Source organism: Notolepis coatsorum (assembly GCF_963971535.1).
Source record: "Notolepis coatsorum genome assembly, chromosome: 5".
NCBI lineage: Eukaryota > Metazoa > Chordata > Actinopteri > Aulopiformes > Paralepididae > Notolepis > Notolepis coatsorum.
In genome coordinates this window covers 199,359,518-199,379,063 of record NC_140169.1, presented here as the reverse complement: position 1 = coordinate 199,379,063, position 19,546 = coordinate 199,359,518, and the positions used below count along the sequence as shown (strand labels likewise).

The window sequence follows — 19,546 nt, the reverse complement described above, 5'->3', positions numbered from 1 at the left end:
ACGCTTAGAAGGATCAGCCTCATACCAAGCAAAGTTTGGTTGCTGTGAAGGAGGGTCCATGAATCTATAACCGCCAGCGGGTATTGTCTCAACATCGTCAGGCGTGTATAGTGGAGACAGGCTATCTAGTGTATATAATGCAGAGTTAGCAGGATCAGTCTCATGTGTCACATACAAAGCCATGATTGCTATCTAAAAGTACAAAATGCACTGTAAGTCTTTTTAAAGGTGGATTTAGGGTTGACACGCCCCATCCTCCGCCCCCTCGCTGGGGTCAATCGCACTCTAGGTCCCCTGATTCGCTCTGTAAGAGCCTTCTTGCCTCGAACACCTCTTGAAGGACCTCCCCGCATGTCTGGATACATTGCAGCCATTTGGTTACCGGAAGTGAGAAGATGAAATGCTCAAGAGTTGAATTATACCGCCTGGAGATGGCTAGATCAGGCTCTACATCAAGTGTCGGAGTACTTTTTATAGATATCCTAGCCACGTAATGCACATACCCGTACCCTAGCTGGCTATGGCCTATTAACAGTGTGATTACCTGTCCATCCTTAAGCGTTTTACCCACTAATCCATCCATAGACTTAAAAGAAGCCTTTTTCATTTTCCAAAATTCCGTCTCCTTTAGATACATCTCAGGCCTGCTTGCAACGCCCTGGAAATCCTCCACGGTCATCTTGTAGAACAGTATTCTCTCAGCTCTAGCATCGTATTCAAATCCTAGGATACCACCGACGACCGGGCATAGTTCGTTATAGATCTCTCTACCATATCTGCAAGGTGCAAGTAACATGGTTTTAATCCTGGTAGCTCTGTCCGTAACATGGCTAACCGTTGTAGCTAGACTGCTCGCCATTTTATTTTTTAGGGTCTCTCTAAGAGGTAACTCTCTAAATATATAGGTTTCTATCCTACACATCTATAGCGTCATATAGACCCGTCCGCAGCTACACCCCCACCCCCATACAGAAATACATCCACCTAGACATACACAACCACACAATCTTTTTGACAGTCGCAGTCTTTGACAGAAACTTTGAAGTATCAGCTGTTGTTTAAAGTACCAGGATCGTAGCATAGGAAATGGGGAATTTCTTCAGTAGGACTACCAGCTGTATTACGACCTCTATAAACTATGATATCGCATTGCTTTTAAAGCATGCTATAGCTAATAAAGTCAACGATGCCCACTTGTACACTGTAACCGGGAATGTCAATAGCCTGCGCTTAAGGCTTTTTGAAAATATGTTTAAGCTGGTGAGAGAGAAAGGCTTGTTAAATAATTGGCAATATATGATAGAGACACTCTCAGAGGATGAAAGTCTTCTATCTGAAAACGGCTTAGTTACTATTTTAGATCATATGAATGGTCATTTTAACAGAGCACACCTGTTATTTTTATACACCGTAATAGTGGATGTTACGGCTTTTAAACTGAAAAATCATAAGTGTTTAGAAACTTTAGATATTAATCACATTATTGATGTTATGCACGCTTATATTATTGATAAAAAAGGTTGCAGCATGATTTGTAATATTCTTTAATAAATATTTTATAATATACCCATCTGCGTTTCATTGTAATAATTGTTATGTAATAATTGTTTTGAATGATTTTAAGTTCATCCTAGTAATAATACAAATATCATCCAGTTGTGCAACTATATTCAGCTATGTGAATGTGATCCCTTTAAGACCTCGAAATGTCACCAGTTGTTGGGATCAAATCATATTTGTAAGGTCCAACAATACATTAATCACCCCTCTGGTTAAACACATATTCTTTAAACAATTCAATAAGAAGTATCACAATCATAAATAAACCATAAAATACCATAAAGTCTGCCAAATTTAAAATAAATGAATGCAACACAGTCATACATATCTCTGCAAAGGTATCGAAAAACCTATCAATAGGACTTAAATGCACCTCAGATCCTTCTTAAATGCCGGTGACAGTAGTGTTGCACTAAAAACAGTCAAATAGTTACAATAAAGCATACCAACACATTTGCTATGTATAGAAAACGGTGTTATTCCCATAGCAGGAGTCGAACCCGCGCCTCCCTGATGAAAGCAGGGCATCCTTACCGCTAGACCATATAGGATTTGCATGTGGTATAGTGTACAGAACCTGTATACACTCTGACAGGGCTCCGGGGGTCGTATATTTATCTTTCTGTACAAGTTTTTTTAAGTGAAATATATTAGTAGGACTCTTTTTACATCATTCTGACATGTAGATATATAAGAACATCTTATAGAACATAAGACATGTTTTGATATTATAAAATATTATAAAAACATAATATAATCGCTCGACTATACCTCTGGATTCACTATACAGTGAAATAAGAATAAAAAATAAGACATGTCGACAATGTAGCTATCAACCAGGCCATCACTGAAACAATATGAATTGTGTTTGCTAGTAACCTATGTAAAACCCTGCATAGGGCAGGTAACTTTCACAGAGTACATTTCACAGAGTAAATTTGACTCAAACAGAGTACATTTGGATAATTGAATGTGAATAATACATTCCTATCTCTAACTTCACAAGTCTGTTCAGGGTTACTGATGTTACTGAATGTATCCTGGATATATTCCTATCTGTGAACACTATAATCACGGTAAAACCTAACATTGCATTATTTTCATGGTTATAATGAATAAAATACATCTTTGTATTAAGATGTTTCATGCTAAATAGTTCTTAAAATGAATTTCCTTCAATCATCGGGACAAAAATCAAACAACCTCGCCGGTAATACAGTGCATTTAGCTTTTTTCTGCAAAATTATTATGAATTATAATATTGTATCAACAACTCTAATAACGGCTTTATGTTACTTTCATACATGTTAGCTTTACTATACACTAACTATGTTGACTGAATTACATTTTATTTGTCTTAGAATTATCATCTTTGAGCTGTTTGAATATTTCATGCTGTGTGTAGGATTTAATGCATATCCATAATATTGAGAGCATAAATATTTAGTGTGGCTAAAAAACTAGACACTGCAAAGTAATTCAGAAATGAGTTGTATAATGTACCTTAGAACAGGTTAAAGAAAATACATTTGGGGAATGATATTACTAAACTTCAAAAAAATACATTTGTATTGAAACACTTTGTTTTTATACCTTATCATTATGCAAACAGGTAAAAAACTAGGTTGACATGTCTGTTTTAAGTGTATCGGTCAGTTTCATGGTTTTAGATGTTTATAATTTATGTTTATCCTTGACATTCAACCAATAAACATCAAATTCAGAATTCACTAGGATTATGTTCTCATGTTTTTTACATTTAGCTAAAATATAAATACACGCTGTCTATAGTAGATACTCTGTTTATAACAATGTTGTTTGCAAATAGTCTGTTTTACTTATGTAACACGTTAGAGTTGAAATTCATGCATGACAATTGGTAAACCTTAGTCATTTGAGATCATAAATCCCCTCTTTTAGCTACACCTGTTCGAAATGACAGATAAAACATAACCAAACACCTAAAAAATACACCAAAAGCAGATTGATAAAAAATGTATACAGGCAAACAAGCCTAATCACTGTAATTACAACATCAAACTGCTTGTCTTACAAAATAGGGATGTGTCATGGGGGTGATATATCTCAACCCTTGACTAAAATAGCATTATCCTTCTGACTATTGATTAAATCTACTAAAAATCGACCTGTTTCATGATTTTAGATGTCTATAATTTATGTTTATCCTAGGACCATGCTACAAATCTTCAACACAGTTGGCTGAAAGGTGACTGAAATTAAGGGTATAGATTATAATAAGTATGATCGGATTGATGCAAGTTACATGAACATGTCTGTTTGAGGAAATACAACTAAATTATGTATTAAACTATTGCAGTATTACACACTATTACACTATTGCATTATTACATACTATTATATGATTACCCTATGACAATATTACACTATTACACACTATGTCCCTATACATTATTAAACACTAGCACACTTAGATAAGATAAACCTCATCCCTGTGGGAAAATTCTATTAATTCACTACCTTATTTCTCTATTTAAATCTGGGGACAAAAACATCTTTATCAACTACAGACCATTGTCTTTGTTTTCACAATTTTCCAAGATTCTTGATTCAAGATTCTTAGATAGTTTTATTGAAAAGAATAACCTACTGAGTGAGAGTCAGTATGGATTCAGGGCAAATCGATCTACAGCCTTAGCCTTAATGAATATATATGAAGAAATGACCACAACCGTAGATGAGAGGAATTACACAATATGGGTGTTTATTGACTTAAAAAAAAAGCATTTGATACGATTGATCATCACATTTTAATTTCTAAATTACAAACATACGGTGTGAGAGGGGTGGCGATGAACTGGTTAAGTGGCTATCTTGAAAATAGACAACAATATGTACAACTCTCTGGTTACACATCTGAATGTATGAATATTGAATGTGTTGTCCCTCAAGGTTCGGTCCTGGGGCCCAAACTTTTTATTTTATATATTAATGATATATGTGTAGTGTCAAACATATTGCATTTTGTTTTATTTGCTGTCGATACAAATTTCTTCAGTTCAGGAAAATACCTTAAAAAATTAGCAGATGATATTGTAAATGAAATGTGTAAACTTAAGATATGGTTTAATAACAATAAGCTATCCCTAAATTTGGAAAAACGAAATGTATGATATTTACTAATCGAAAGAAGTACAATGTGGCATTATGTATTGACGGAGTTAATATTGCAAAAGAGTATCTGAGTTAAACATTTTGGGTGTTATGTTGGATGAGAAAATGACATGGAAGCCACATATAATGTACATAAAAAATAAGGTATCCGAGAGTGTTTTTGTTTTGAACAAGGCATAGAATGTGCTTGATTATAATTCTATGCTAATATTATATTGTTCACTCATCCTACCATATTTGAGTTACTGTGTGGACGTGTGGGGTAACATGTATGAAAGCAACATAAAGCCATTATTTATATTACAGAAGAGAGCAGTAAGAATAGTTCACAATGTAGATTCAAGAGAACATACCAACGAATTATGTATTAAATCCAGACTATTGAAACTTAAAGAGTTAGGTGAAATACAGACTTTATTAGTTTTGTTTAGAGTAAAATGCAGAGTATTACCACCAAATATACAGAGGTTGTTCGTTCCCTAAACTTTCACACCTCCATGCAGTGTTTTGACACCTATAACAGGCCCCCTGTTCACACCCAGATCCTCAAAAAGACAGATATTTTCAGCACTTTATATTTTCAGCCCAAGTCTAAGCTATCATATATAGTGTAATATATGTGTAATAATTAATGTGAATAATACAAAAAACATTGGGGGTAAAAAAGAGGAAGGAAGTTAATGAACTGCAGGATGTTGGTATGGGGGAGATGGTCAGGCCATAAATATAAAATATAACACCACGTTATGCAATGATGCAGGGACATTAGCCCCTCTCATTCTTTAAATGTCCTTAATTTGGAACTTTAAAATCAGCTAGGGTGGTGAATGGTGTACAGTTTCAAAGTTTTTTATTTTGAAAAAAGGCCTTTTCCCCACACTCTGTGCTATTTCAGGGTACTGTGACATTAAATGGGGGTTAGATGTGCATGTTGGTAAGGGGAAGTTGACCTAAAGATGTAGGCCTAGCATTGCTACAGTGTATGGACATTCAGGCCTTGAGGTGATCTATATCCAGAAATAAGTCTTAATTAAAGATGGTTGAAATACCCTATTGAAACAGTTAAAACAGCTTGGACAGGTAGACCCTTACAAGTTATCACAAACAGTGCTGTATTTGTAATCTGGTATGTCTTAAATGTCTGGATGTAACATTAAGAATTAGAATTAGAGAATGGGGGACTCTGATGTAAACAAGACTAGAGTCTTTCTATGGCATGTAACCTCTTAATTTTAGTTTTAGTCTTACGAAATAAGAAAATAAGAATCACCACCGTGTCCCAAACTGTCAAATAGTTGGTATTACACCATTTACATTTAGTCAATTAGTTGACGTTTTTATCCAAATTATAATTATAATACATCTCTGTCAGCGGTGTAACAATATTCATCAAAGTGTAGGTTAGTTTATTAGGACATATGCATGTTTATGGGGAAATCTTTTAAAATATGTGTGAAAACATGTGAACATTGTGTGAACTAAAAATATGCTATGAGTATAATGTTGTACAATACATTACTTGTACATGTTACAAAGATATAAACCATTTGAATGATGACTGTAAATGTGTGTTGAGTTTGCATGTGCCCTTAAACACAAGTGTATAAAGATTATGTCTTTATCCAAGAAACTAATATATAGACATACATACATACATACATACATACATACATACATACATACATACATACATACATACATACATACATACATACATACATACATACATACATACATACATACATACATACATACATACATACTTATTGTGGTTACAAGTTATCACTCTTTCTTTTTTAGATTCAAAAGTATTTTCTTTTATTTAGACTTTTGCTTAAACACATTAGACACATACATTTGTAATTTTGGAATACAGAAATTGTATTTTACATTTAGCATTTGGAAGACACAAAATGTATTCAACCTTGTAACTTCTGTAACTTAATTCTCACACAGTTTAAATGTTTAATCTGTAAACCTTGGAATACACACACAGACACATACACCCACCTTGGGGGCCGTTTTTTCTACAGAAACGGAAAGTCGCAGAGTCATAAATCTGCTTTTGGCAGATGGTTTTGAGCCATCTTATTGGCCCTAGTCATTCACCCGCCTCCTATGACTGCTACGGGGGTTGTCACTATCAGAATTTTCAGAGAACCTGCAGCGTTTCATTTCAGTCTACTGAGAGACATTTGAGAGAGGAGACAGCCTACAGTGTGGAGACACACAGAGCAGGGGAGAATTCTTTCTACACACCAACAGCAAACAGACAGAGAGAGGGTATTCTTAAGATACAAACATCACTTGGAAGAAAATGCACTTTCTTAAGAAATACACACTCACCAATTGAAATAAATGCACTTTCTGAAGAATAATAGATTCATACACAAAATGTATTTTACATTTGGCTTTTGGCATTAAGAAAACACACACACATTTGAAATAAATGCACTTTCTGAAGAAAACACACATTGTATTTTACATTTAGCATTTGGAATACACAAAATGTATTTTATTCTGAAGATATACATATATTCTTAATTGTGTAACTTAAACCACACACATTTATTCTTAAGATTGTTGTGAAACTATATTCTGAAGATACACATAAAACATATTGTGAAGATATTGTATTTTTCTGAAAAACCTTGGAAATACATATTGTGAAGATACACATAAAACATATTGTGAAGATATATTCTTAAGACTTTTGGAATACAGAAATACATATTCTGAAAACCTTGGAATACATACAATCTGAAAATAAAAAAAACGTTTGAATCTAAAAAAAAAAATTGAATCTTTTGTTTTGAAGGACTTTTTTTTTTTGAAAAAAAATAAAACCTTTATTTTGAAAAAAATCTGAAAACTCCTCCCCTTCCGTAACCAGATGGCCCTCCCCTTCCGAAACCGGATGTCCCTCCCTCAAAACCGGATGTCCCGCCTCCTTAAACCTCTCGACCAATCAGAGAAGCCCTAGGGGGTCATAAATCATCTCAAAAAGGGGGCGTGGCTACAATCCATCAAACTTTGATATATGCCATTATAAGGTATGACATACCCCTAAGCCCCGCCCCATTAAACATATCGACCAACCAGAAGTTCCAAAAAGGGGCGTTGCTACAATCAATCAAACTAAAATGGGCGTGTTTTGCATAATGAGACAGCTGCCGCATCCCTATTCTCTCTCTAAATGTAAGAAAATAAGAATCACCACCGTGTCCCAAACTGTCAAATAGTTGGTATTACACCATTTACATTTAGTCAATTAGTTGACGTTTTTATCCAAATTATAATTATAATACATCTCTGTCAGCGGTGTAACAATATTCATCAAAGTGTAGGTTAGTTTATTAGGACATATGCATGTTTATGGGGAAATCTTTTAAAATATGTGTGAAAACAGGTGAACATTGTGTGAACTAAAAATATGCTATGAGTATAATGTTGTACAATACATTACTTGTACATGTTACAAAGATATAAACCATTTGAATGATGACTGTAAATGTGTGTTGAGTTTGCATGTGCCCTTAAACACAAGTGTATAAACATTATGTCTTTATCCAAGAAACTAATATATAGACATACATACATACATACATACATACATACATACATACATACATACATACATACATACATACATACATACATACATACATACATACATACATACATACATACATACATACATACATACTTATTGTGGTTACAAGTTATCACTCTTTCTTTTTTAGATTCAAAAGTATTTTCTTTTATTTAGACTTTTGCTTAAACACATTAGACACATACATTTGTAATTTTGGAATACAGAAATTGTATTTTACATTTAGCATTTGGAAGACACAAAATGTATTCAACCTTGTAACTTCTGTAACTTAATTCTCACACAGTTTAAATGTTTAATCTGTAAACCTTGGAATACACACACAGACACATACACCCACCTTGGGGGCCGTTTTTTCTACAGAAACGGAAAGTCGCAGAGTCATAAATCTGCTTTTGGCAGATGGTTTTGAGCCATCTTATTGGCCCTAGTCATTCACCCGCCTCCTATGACTGCTATGGGGGTTGTCACTATCAGAATTTTCAGAGAACCTGCAGCGTTTCATTTCAGTCTACTGAGAGACATTTGAGAGAGGAGACAGCCTACAGTGTGGAGACACACAGAGCAGGGGAGAATTATTTCTACACACCAACAGCAAACAGACAGAGAGAGGGTATTCTTAAGATACAAACATCACTTGGAAGAAAATGCACTTTCTTAAGAAATACACACTCACCAATTGAAATAAATGCACTTTCTGAAGAATAATAGATTCATACACAAAATGTATTTTACATTTGGCTTTTGGCATTAAGAAAACACACACAGATTTGAAATAAATGCACTTTCTGAAGAAAACACACATTGTATTTTACATTTAGCATTTGGAATACACAAAATGTATTTTATTCTGAAGATATACATATATTCTTAATTGTGTAACTTAAACCACACACATTTATTCTTAAGATTGTTGTGAAACTATATTCTGAAGATACACATAAAACATATTGTGAAGATATTGTATTTTTCTGAAAAACCTTGGAAATACATATTGTGAAGATACACATAAAACATATTGTGAAGATATATTCTTAAGACTTTTGGAATACAGAAATACATATTCTGAAAACCTTGGAATACATACAATCTGAAAATAAAAAAAACGTTTGAATCTAAAAAAAAAAATTTAATCTTTTGTTTTGAAGGACTTTTTTTTTTTGAAAAAAAAATAAAACCTTTATTTTGAAAAAAATCTGAAAACTCCTCCCCTTCCGTAACCAGATGGCCCTCCCCTTCCGAAACCGGATGTCCCTCCCTCAAAACCGGATGTCCCGCCTCCTTAAACCTCTCAACCAATCAGAGAAGCCCTAGGGGGTCATAAATCATCTCAAAAAGGGGGCGTGGCTACAATCCATCAAACTTTGATATATGCCATTATAAGGTATGACATACCCCTAAGCCCCGCCCCATTAAACCTATCGACCAATCAGAAGTTCCAAAAAGGGGCGTGGCTACAATCAATCAAACTAAAAGGGGCGTGTTTTGCATAATGAGACAGCTGCCGCATCCCTATTCTCTCTCTCTGCTATTATTTAAGGATATGTTGACTGTATAAAAAAAAAATATATATATATAGTCCCCAGTATCTTCTCGCTCTGTCCTAGGCGCTCTGTACTATCTCTTTCAGTTTTTTTTTTTTTTTTTTTTTATCTTGCAATGTGTCACTGTAAGTAGCGTACTTACTGCATGTGCTCACAAATAAGATATGGGACTCAAGTAGGCCGGGTAGTTTGGTGTACGAGGCACCGAGTGATTCTAGGAGGAACATAGGACCGTACACCCTTTGTTTTCTCTGAACCTGCTTGGCAGGTAGCTTCTAGCTGATTTTAAAGATGCGTATCTTTAGGTAAACCCGTGCCGGTTCTGACGTAGTGTTGGAGGTCCCTGTTAGTGTGTCCTGTCGGTTCAGGATTTTAGTGGAATTCAGGGGGGGTGTATGTAGCAGGTATATATAATATACTGTTATGTATTCCACAAATAATCCCTCCCTCACGTTTTATTTTAATTCGATTATTATTATTTTATTCTCAAAGTATTTTATTTTGAAATCGTCACTTCCTCCCGAAGTGACGTATTTCCTCTTGTGCGTCCATCTTCACGTCAGTCTGAACTGGATGAGTGAAGAGGTAAGATGGTCGCTCAGTATCTGTAAATATATTTCTGGTCTAAAAGAACGTAATGATGGTTTGAATGTGTAAATAAGTTGCCGGGCAATGAACCAGTTGTATATAATAGTATCTACATTGATGATGCGCAGTTGTGCATTTGTTGTAATGATATTTAACCGTGGTGACGATCTTTTGAATGAACACATGGTAAATGGTTTTGTAGCATGGACGAGGGGGAGGGGTGTACAGAGCTGGCGCCGATAGATTGTGACTGGTATTCTCCTCTCTGCAGCCTGTGAGCTGAGGGCGCCATCTTGTGGCCAAGACATAACAAGACATAACACTGTCTTGTATATCTGTTTAACAGGTAAATGAATGACCCATATTGTTTATTTTGTATTGGTTTATTGTATTGTTTTATAAATGTTTTATTTTCAATGCTTGATTAAAAACGTCAGTCTGAACTGGATGAGTGAAGAGCCTGTGAGCTGAGGGCGCCATCTTGTGGCCAAGACATAACAAGACATAACACTGTCTTGTATATCTGTTTAACAGGTGAAATAAATATGCTGAAATGGATCACGAGCCTGTTAACTTCACATGCACGTTCGACAGAGGAGTAGGCCTGAAACCGGCTACATATGTTAGCCTTCTTGGATGTTGAATAAACGCCTATCATTGTCTTTAAACACCCGCCTCTCAGACTCTCATTTCCTCCTCTGCTAGCTAGTAGCTACGGTAACATTTCGTTGACTGTATTAGCTGGGGCTAGTGCTACCATAGTTAAAACGTGCGTTGTGTTGTACAAACTGCTAACGCTATGGCAAGATGTGTGTAGGCCTATGTAATGTTAATGGCTATGTTTTTAAAGTCGTAATGAAGATTGATTTATAGTGTGCTTGCCATTTTTACACAAACTGACTAGCACCTGGCTGCAGTGCTGCTGCTGCTGCCTGCAGCCAGTGCTCACCTCTCCCGGCTCCGCCAAATGATTTTTTTTATTTGCTGGTCATCTGAACCGTACGATACACAGACGCCCCGAACCGTGGGGGTTGTACCGTACGGTACACGGTTCGAATGTATACCGTCCCACCCCTAGTCTGTACACAGTAGGCTATGTGTGCTAGCATAGCTAGTCTCCAGTCACGAGTCATGGTGCACATGTGCGGTGGTTTGTCCACCAAAAAAGCGCCAAAAGATAGAAAAGAAACTAGCAGAGCCAGAACTGTTCAACTCCCCTGGTGCCACAGCCACCAGAGAAGCCTGTTTACTTTAGCTTTCAAACCAGCTGCAGCCTGTGAACTGGAGTGTGAGGGGCTGTAACACTAAAGATGGCGGCAACGACAAAGAATTGCTGCAAAATAAACATACATCTGTTGTTTAAAAAAAAAAATTATATACTTATAACAATATCGATAATTATGGATATTGCGTGATATGATATTGTTATCGATATCGTTATCGCGATATCATTTTTGGCCATATCGCCCATGCCCAGCCCTACAAGTGGTTATAGTGTAACAGAGTATTTTCTGTTTCCCAAATAATAGATTCTTGTCAAACTGGTGAACTACATGCCTGTAGCCCCTAAAGCTGCTAAAATACACATTTTGTTCACTGTTTTGTTTCTAGAAGTAGAGCAGGTTGGAAACCTTAAGTATTACTCTCCCCAAAACCAAGACTTCTCCCCAAGCAGAAACAATTTATGAGTAACGCATACCTACTCCCATTATGGGCGGTAAGTGTGTACACAACGTTAAAACACAGATATACACATTCTCTCCTCAAGTAGATACTGTTTTTTTTGGGTTATCAATGAATAACATTTTTTACATGTATTACCTCTAGAATTGCCACAGTTATCTACAATAGCAACGATAAGGAAGTGCCAACCACATATTATTATAATAATTCATCCAGTTTTCTTTTAAGTGTTTTGGTTAATCAGTGTTTACCAATCGTATATTATCGTTCTTTTTTTGTTCGAAGTGTTATTTTTTATTACATCACTAACATAATAATAAAAGAAAAAAGACTAATTTAATCAGATTAATCACTTTATTCAAATTGGGGATTTAGTTTGAGGATATAAAAAAAATAATAATAAAGAATTTATAAAAAGAAATGAGAATTTTTTTATTTATTAAATTTTTTTAATTAAAAACTAAGGTTCGAACGTCTGTTCGAAAAACCCTGACCAAGTTTGAATCACTTTATTCAAATTGAGGATTTAGTTTGAGGATATATAAAAAAATAATAATAATAATACTTTTATTTATTTTTATTTTACTCTTTTAATTAAAAACGAAGGTTCGAACGTCCGTTCGAAGAACCCTGACAAAGTTTGAATCCAAAAAACAGGCTTCGGGGACAGCCTTACCAAACATTATTTATATTATTCAAATGTCTCTCAAACATGTTCCGTTGTAATAGTATGATGTCATAAACAAACATTCTAGAACATTTGTGATGTCACAGTATGATGTCATAATAGCACATTCTAGAACATTTGTGATGTCACAGTATGATGTCATAATAGAGCATTCTAGAACATTTGTGATGTCACAGTATGATGTCATAATCAAACATTCTAGAACATTTGTGATGTCACAGTATGATGTCATAATCAAACATTCTAGAACATTTGTGTTCTATATATATTCAACAATTCTCTCAGGAAGAGATAGGCATTTCAATGGGAAGAGTAGAACTCAGAGAGAAGATAAAGAAAGGAGTTGAGGCTGAGTGGCAGGCTGAGTGGGAAAAGGGGACCAAGGGAAGGCACTATTTCTCTCTGCAGCCTCGGGTCAAAATCAAGGTGGATGGATATGGGTCTAGGAGCGATAGGGTGAAGATGTGTAGATTGAGGCTGGGACACTGTGGGTTGAACAGTACCTTGTGCATTGTGGGAAAACATCCAGATGGGCGGTGTGAATGTGGAGAGACTGAAACTGTCAGGCATGTTTTCCTAGAATGTGAAAGGTATAGGAAAGAGAGGGAAATCTTTTATAAAAGTTTGGTAGAGTTGGGAGTCTCTTCCTTCTCTCTTAAATCTTTCTTTGGCATGGATAATGAGAACCACCAGCTATCACAGGGTCAGTGCTGACATTTCTGCACGCGTCAGAGTTGTATCAGAGGATATAGCGTTATTGTATTTTTTAGTATTGGACAGGCAAGAGGAGCAGAGAGGAATGAGATAGAGACGATAGTAATGTGTTTTGAAGATGAGAAGAAGAAGAGTGTAAACAATCAAAAGTTGATTTACCAGAGGCCTAACTATGGAAACCAAACCACTAGCGTAGTATAAGAACTGAGGAGGGCAGTAATACGCCATGTTGCATCTACACTGCGGGAAATTCAAAAGAAGAAAGAAGAAGAAGAAGAAGAAGAAGAAGAAGAAGAAGAAGAAGAAGAAGAAGAAGAAGAAGAAGAAGAAGAAGAAGAAGAAGAAGAAGAAGAAGAAGAAGAAGAAGAAGAAGAAGAAGAAGAAGAAGAAGAAGAAGAAGAAGAAGAAGAAGAAGAAGAAGAAGAACTCATCAAAAGAACTGCAGAGGGCAGTAATACGCCACGATGCGTCTACACTGCCGGAAATTCTAAAGAAGAAGAAGAAGAAGAAGATCTCATTGTGCATCTTTGAACAGTACGGAACAGATAGACTAAACAACATAGATTGAAGCCTGCATTTCTCAACCAAGGGGCCTTGCCTACCGTTTTGCTGTGGAAAGGTGAGTGTCCACAACGGCTAGCTAGCTGTTCTACTTGAATACTGAATGTTAATATTGAATCAGACAATATTGAAAACTGAATGTTAATTCAGGTTGACAGTTGACATCTATTGACAGTTGACAGGGGGCTGGTAAGTTGATTTAATAAAAAAAAAATACTAATTTAATCAGATTAATCACTTTATTCAAATTGAGGATTTAGTTTGAGAAAAAAAATTTGAATATTTTTTTTAATTTAACTTTTTTAATTAAAAACAAAGGTTCGAACGTCCGGCGAAAAACCCTGACGAAATGTGAGTGTAATTTCATAAGTTCTCTTAATTTCTCCTATCCATGAAATCATGCTTATGCTTGCTACAAGACTTGCTACAAAACACTGCAGCCATTCAGTAGAACTCAGAAAATCATGCGCCAGCTTGATAAGGTTGCAACATCCAAGGTCAGCATGTTCCTGGGAGAGGGGCCCCGGTTCATGTCACTTCAGAAACCTGTCTTCCGGATGCCCATATAAAACTTGACCCAATCAGAACGATCCTCCCAAAACTAAACAAACCAATGATACATCTCTATTCTGTGTGTTTAGAAACTAATACACTATGCTAATGCTTACTTTTGCTCTGACAAACCTGTGATATACACTCTGGCAGACTAAAAGTCCCTCCATGGATGTACATTTGTTCAAATAAACCTACTAATGTGAGTTTTCATAGCCTTATCTCCTTGCTTCATTTTATTACTTGACTCTTGTCTGACCTTGCTACTGTTTGCTTTAATGCCGGGCGAGACATGTGGTCTGTACATTTAGATGCGCTCATCAGGCCTATCCTGTGTCTATTCTGTATGCCTTAAGCATGCTAGGACCAGTCGAAATCCACGACAACACCAAAAAACAAAACACATTTTTGATGAGCAAAACTGCTATTTTGAACATTTAGGTAAAAATTCCACAAAATATATATCAAACACGAAACAAACTTTGTTCATCTGTTTAATGTTTACTACCTCATCCGATTCAGAATGTGAACTGAGTTCATCATGCTGCTTCCTACTTTTACGTTTAGCTTTCCTACTCTGACTTTTAAATTCCCCGCGACCTACTTCTATTCCTGCCTCATCCTCACTTCCTGGTTTGTTCCTACCACCTGTCATCTCACGTCCACTCACAGTCCGGTATGCAGCCATCCTGCCGACCGAGTCCGGGATATGAAAATAAATCCTGATTTCATCTGTGATTGATTGATTTATTGAAAATTGTATTAACAGATTGCAGAATGGGTACAATACAGTACAGCTCAAGAACGCTGCAAGCAGCCATACTGTGGTTCTCTAGATTGAAACAAACAAGCGACATCTATGAAATTGATTCAAGTGCCATTATTATCTTCCAGAAGACAAAACCACGAGAAGACCATATGAAAGGCGGACTCGACTTCAGCCACTACAGCACACATTTCAGCGCGACCGGTTCCCGTTCCAGATGGTGAAGAGACCGCTAGCAACAGCATTAGCTGCTCTGGACTGAAACCGCTAGTTACCGTTAGTTTGAGGTATTTCTGAAGTTATCTAAAGTTGTTAGGCTGATAGGAAAGCCACTGTCATCATCGCCATGACTAAGAGATCCTGTGCCATTTACGCCACCGCGATTGTGTGCACTCACCTCCTGATCGTGGGCATCGCCTTGGCCATAGCTCAAGTCTTCCAAACAATGATTAACAGCCGGTTAAAAAAGGAAATTACTTTGACGGAGAAGAGCCAAGTGTTTGAGGGGTGGAAGAATCCGCTGATTTACATGGAGTATTATTTCTTCAACGTGACGAACCCAGAGGTGTTTTTGGCTGGCGGCAAGGCCAAGGTCAAACAGATCGGGCCCTATACTTACAGGAAATACAGACCCAGGGAAAATGTGACTTTCCTAGAAAACGGGACCAAGGTATTCGCCCTGAACCCCAAGAGCTTCGTCTTTGTCCCTGGGAAGTCGGCAGGCAACCCAGAAGTGGACGTCGTCAGGACAGTCAACATCCCAGTTGTGGCGGTAATGAATGAGTTGAACATGTACTCGATTTTCCTGCGTCCCTTTATCTCCATTTGGATGAACAGACTGGGTCTGAACATCTTCATGGAGCGCACCGTCCACGAAGTGCTGTGGGGCTTCAAGGACCCCCTCCTCTCTCTCATCCACACCTGGAGGCCTGAGGTAGATGACCACTTTGGCCTAATGTGGAAGAAAAACGGAACACACAATGGAGAGTTTGTGTTTCACACGGGAGAGCAGAATTACATGGACTTGGGCAAGATTGACACGTGGAACGGCCTGAGTAAGATGACATGTTGGTCATCCAATCAGAGCAACATGATCAACGGAACAGACGGGGCGGTCTTCCATCCTCTGCTGTCCAGGAATGACCTGCTCTACATCTTCGCCGCTGAACTCTGCAGGTCTATCCATCTAGCCTACGTGGAGGATGTGGAAGTCAAGGGCATCCAGGCCTACAGCTTCGGCCCCCCGTGGACATGCTGATGAGTCCCACAGAGAATCCCACCAACGAGGGCTTCTGCGTGCCGGCCGGAGACTGCCTTGGCACTGGCATGCTAAAAGTCAGCGTTTGTCGTGAAGGAGCTCCCATCGTGGTGTCCTTCCCCCATTTCTACCAGGCGGACCCCAAATACATAAATGCCGTGGAGGGCCTCAGCCCCAACAAGGAGGATCACAAGACCTACCTCGACCTGCAGCCGACAACGGGGTTTCCCATCCGTGTCTGTAACAGAGCCCAGCTCAATATCATTCTGCAAAGAGTCCATGGCTTCCCCAATACCAAATTTATCAATGAGACCATTTTCCCCATCATGTATGTGAATGAGACGGCCACCATCGACGATGACTCAGCATCACAGATGAGGACTATGCTCCTGATTGTAACGCTGGTGTCTAACTTCCCGTTGCTCATTGTGGGTATGGGTGTCATCCTGCTGTTGGTGCTCGTTGTTCTGGTCTGCCAAAACCGCCAGAAGAAGTATGAAGTAAAACTAGAGATGCTCGATATTGGCTTTTTTACCGATACCAATATACCGATATTGTCCAACTCTTAATTTCCGATACCGATATCAACCGATATCAACCGATACCGATATATGCAGGGTTTCCCCCCCCAAAAAATGGAATCATTTCAGGTAATTAACATTACATATCTCTTGTTGTGGAATTAACACAACATTATGCATACTTTTGACAATAAATAAAATCAGAATTTGTTCTTACTTGCTTGCCTGGGTAAATAAAGGTTATAGAAATATGAAAAAAAAAGAAAAAGAAAATTTAACTGATACCGATATTTTCTGATATCACATTTTAATGCCGATATCGGCCGATAATATCGGACATCCCTAAGTAAAACGTATTGATTCTACTGAAGCTTTTCTTTTACTACGGCGAACGACGAGACGGCTTACACTCAGGTCAGCGACAAGCCGGAGGAGCCTTCGGACTCACACCATCAAGCCCATGAAGAACAGCTCCTACATCGCCATGTCTCCAGTGGAGGCGCAGGAGTGTTGATAGGCGGGGGGGCTGCCTGGAGGACTTGGGGCTCAAAAAGGGGGCTGAGGGAGCAACGCAGGAGGGGTTTCCACTCGCTCTACTGAAAGAGTTTTGTCAAAATGTGTTTGTTTTTTAATAAGTTTGTATAAGGACATGATTTTTCTGCAAGATACTGTTTTTTTTGTTTTGTGATTCTATCTTTCCAGCATGGTGAAGAGCTTGGAGAAATATGTTTTCCACCTGGACACTGTGCATGAATCCACCTTTGACCACCCAAACCTGGACACTGTATTCTGAATCCATCGACCACCAGAGACAGTCACCTGTCAACTGGGGCACCTGTCATCTGGTTGTATAGAATCCATGGTCTGATTCTGAGGATTGTGTGTAAGTATTCTCACCACACATAAGATACATTGACCATTTGCAAAGAGACACGAACGTCATAATGACGCATCACTCATCAAGATGAGATGAGGGTGAGATTAGCGCTTCTCTCCGACAAGTGGCATGCCGACGCCCCCCCTCATCTAAGGGATGATCGACTGTCCGGAGGATAACAACGCTAACAGTACCACATTTTTTCCTTTTCTGTTTTTATTTTTATTATGATTGTTCCTTTTATTCTACTGTAGTAGAAAATGGAACTGTGGCTCATTTGGTATGCGGTAAAGGTCGGGGGGACTGGTCTGTCAGGATAGGATTATAATTTGGGGTTTTATTATTATTATTATTATTACTTATTACTCTTGTTTTGAAACGGCTTGTGTTTTGGTAAAGACGGTAATCAGCCTTTGTTGGTCCGTTAGGGGTCCAATGAATGAAGTTATAGGTTTCTCGTTTGGTTAAGCATTTAAATATTTTTTATTTTTTTGGATTATATGGTTATGGAGGTTTCTCGTTTAGTTAGACATTTACATTTTCTTGGTTATATGGTTTGGGTGGGACTAGGAATAGCCCCAAATGGGGGAATGTAGTGGAAAATGTGCATGGCTGGGGAGAGGTAGTAACGGGTTAAACATCGGGTGAGGGAGGAATGTGTGTTTTGGGGATAGCTCAACTTCCAAGGCCTATTGGTTTGCCCGGGAAAGATAAATAACGTAAAGGAGTACAGCATGGTCAGTCAATATGGCGATAAGAGGTCGGCAAGACCTCGGTGAAGTGAGGTGAAATTCCGGGAAGTGGAATGATTGGAAATCATGAATATCTATCATTGTGGGGCGGGGGCAGGGGAGGATATTATCAGAATGCGGGGAGTTGGAAGAGCAGAGTGAATATTCCCCTGTGGCGTGCCGTTTGGTAATCCATAGATCTATCTTCTTTCAAACCTTCTGTAACTACCTTTTCCTAAATAAATTACCAGTCTGTTAAATTGGAACAGCGTCTCCTGGTGTCAATCTACACAGCCCATTCCACTACAAGTGGAATCATCAATACATCATAATCACACACCTTGGTAATTTCAAACATCAACATCACCAAACTACAGTCTCAAGTACTAGGTAGAACAATAAATCAATCATCAATACATCATAATTTCATACTTGGCAGAAAGTAGCATGATAATTCTAAGCATTAATATCACTAAACCACAGTCTTAAGACACTATGCACATATGCAGGTAATTGTAAAATGTCGTATTCTTAGGTAGTGAAGGAGAATGGAGCTTCTTAAGGAAAGCAGACGAGCCTGGTCTTAATTATTATTGACAGTAGTTTATTCAACTTAAAGCATTTATTTAAGACAGAGCAGAATTGATACAGAACAGAATTGATACAGAATCGGCGCCGGCAGAGAAGGAGGAAAAGAGAGCGCGGTCCCTCCCCTTGCATTGGTATTTATACATTCC

The 19,546-nt window shown here is 37.7% G+C and overlaps 1 pseudogene across 1 annotated transcript; it reads left to right on the top strand.

The window, feature by feature from the left end:
• Positions 1-15,768: 15,768 nt before the first annotated feature.
• On the top strand, positions 15,769-17,715 carry LOC311229174 (lysosome membrane protein 2-like; annotated as a pseudogene). Its single transcript has 2 exons — positions 15,769-17,180; positions 17,548-17,715. The product of its transcript is annotated as a lysosome membrane protein 2-like (transcript).
• Positions 17,716-19,546: the final 1,831 nt, after the last annotated feature.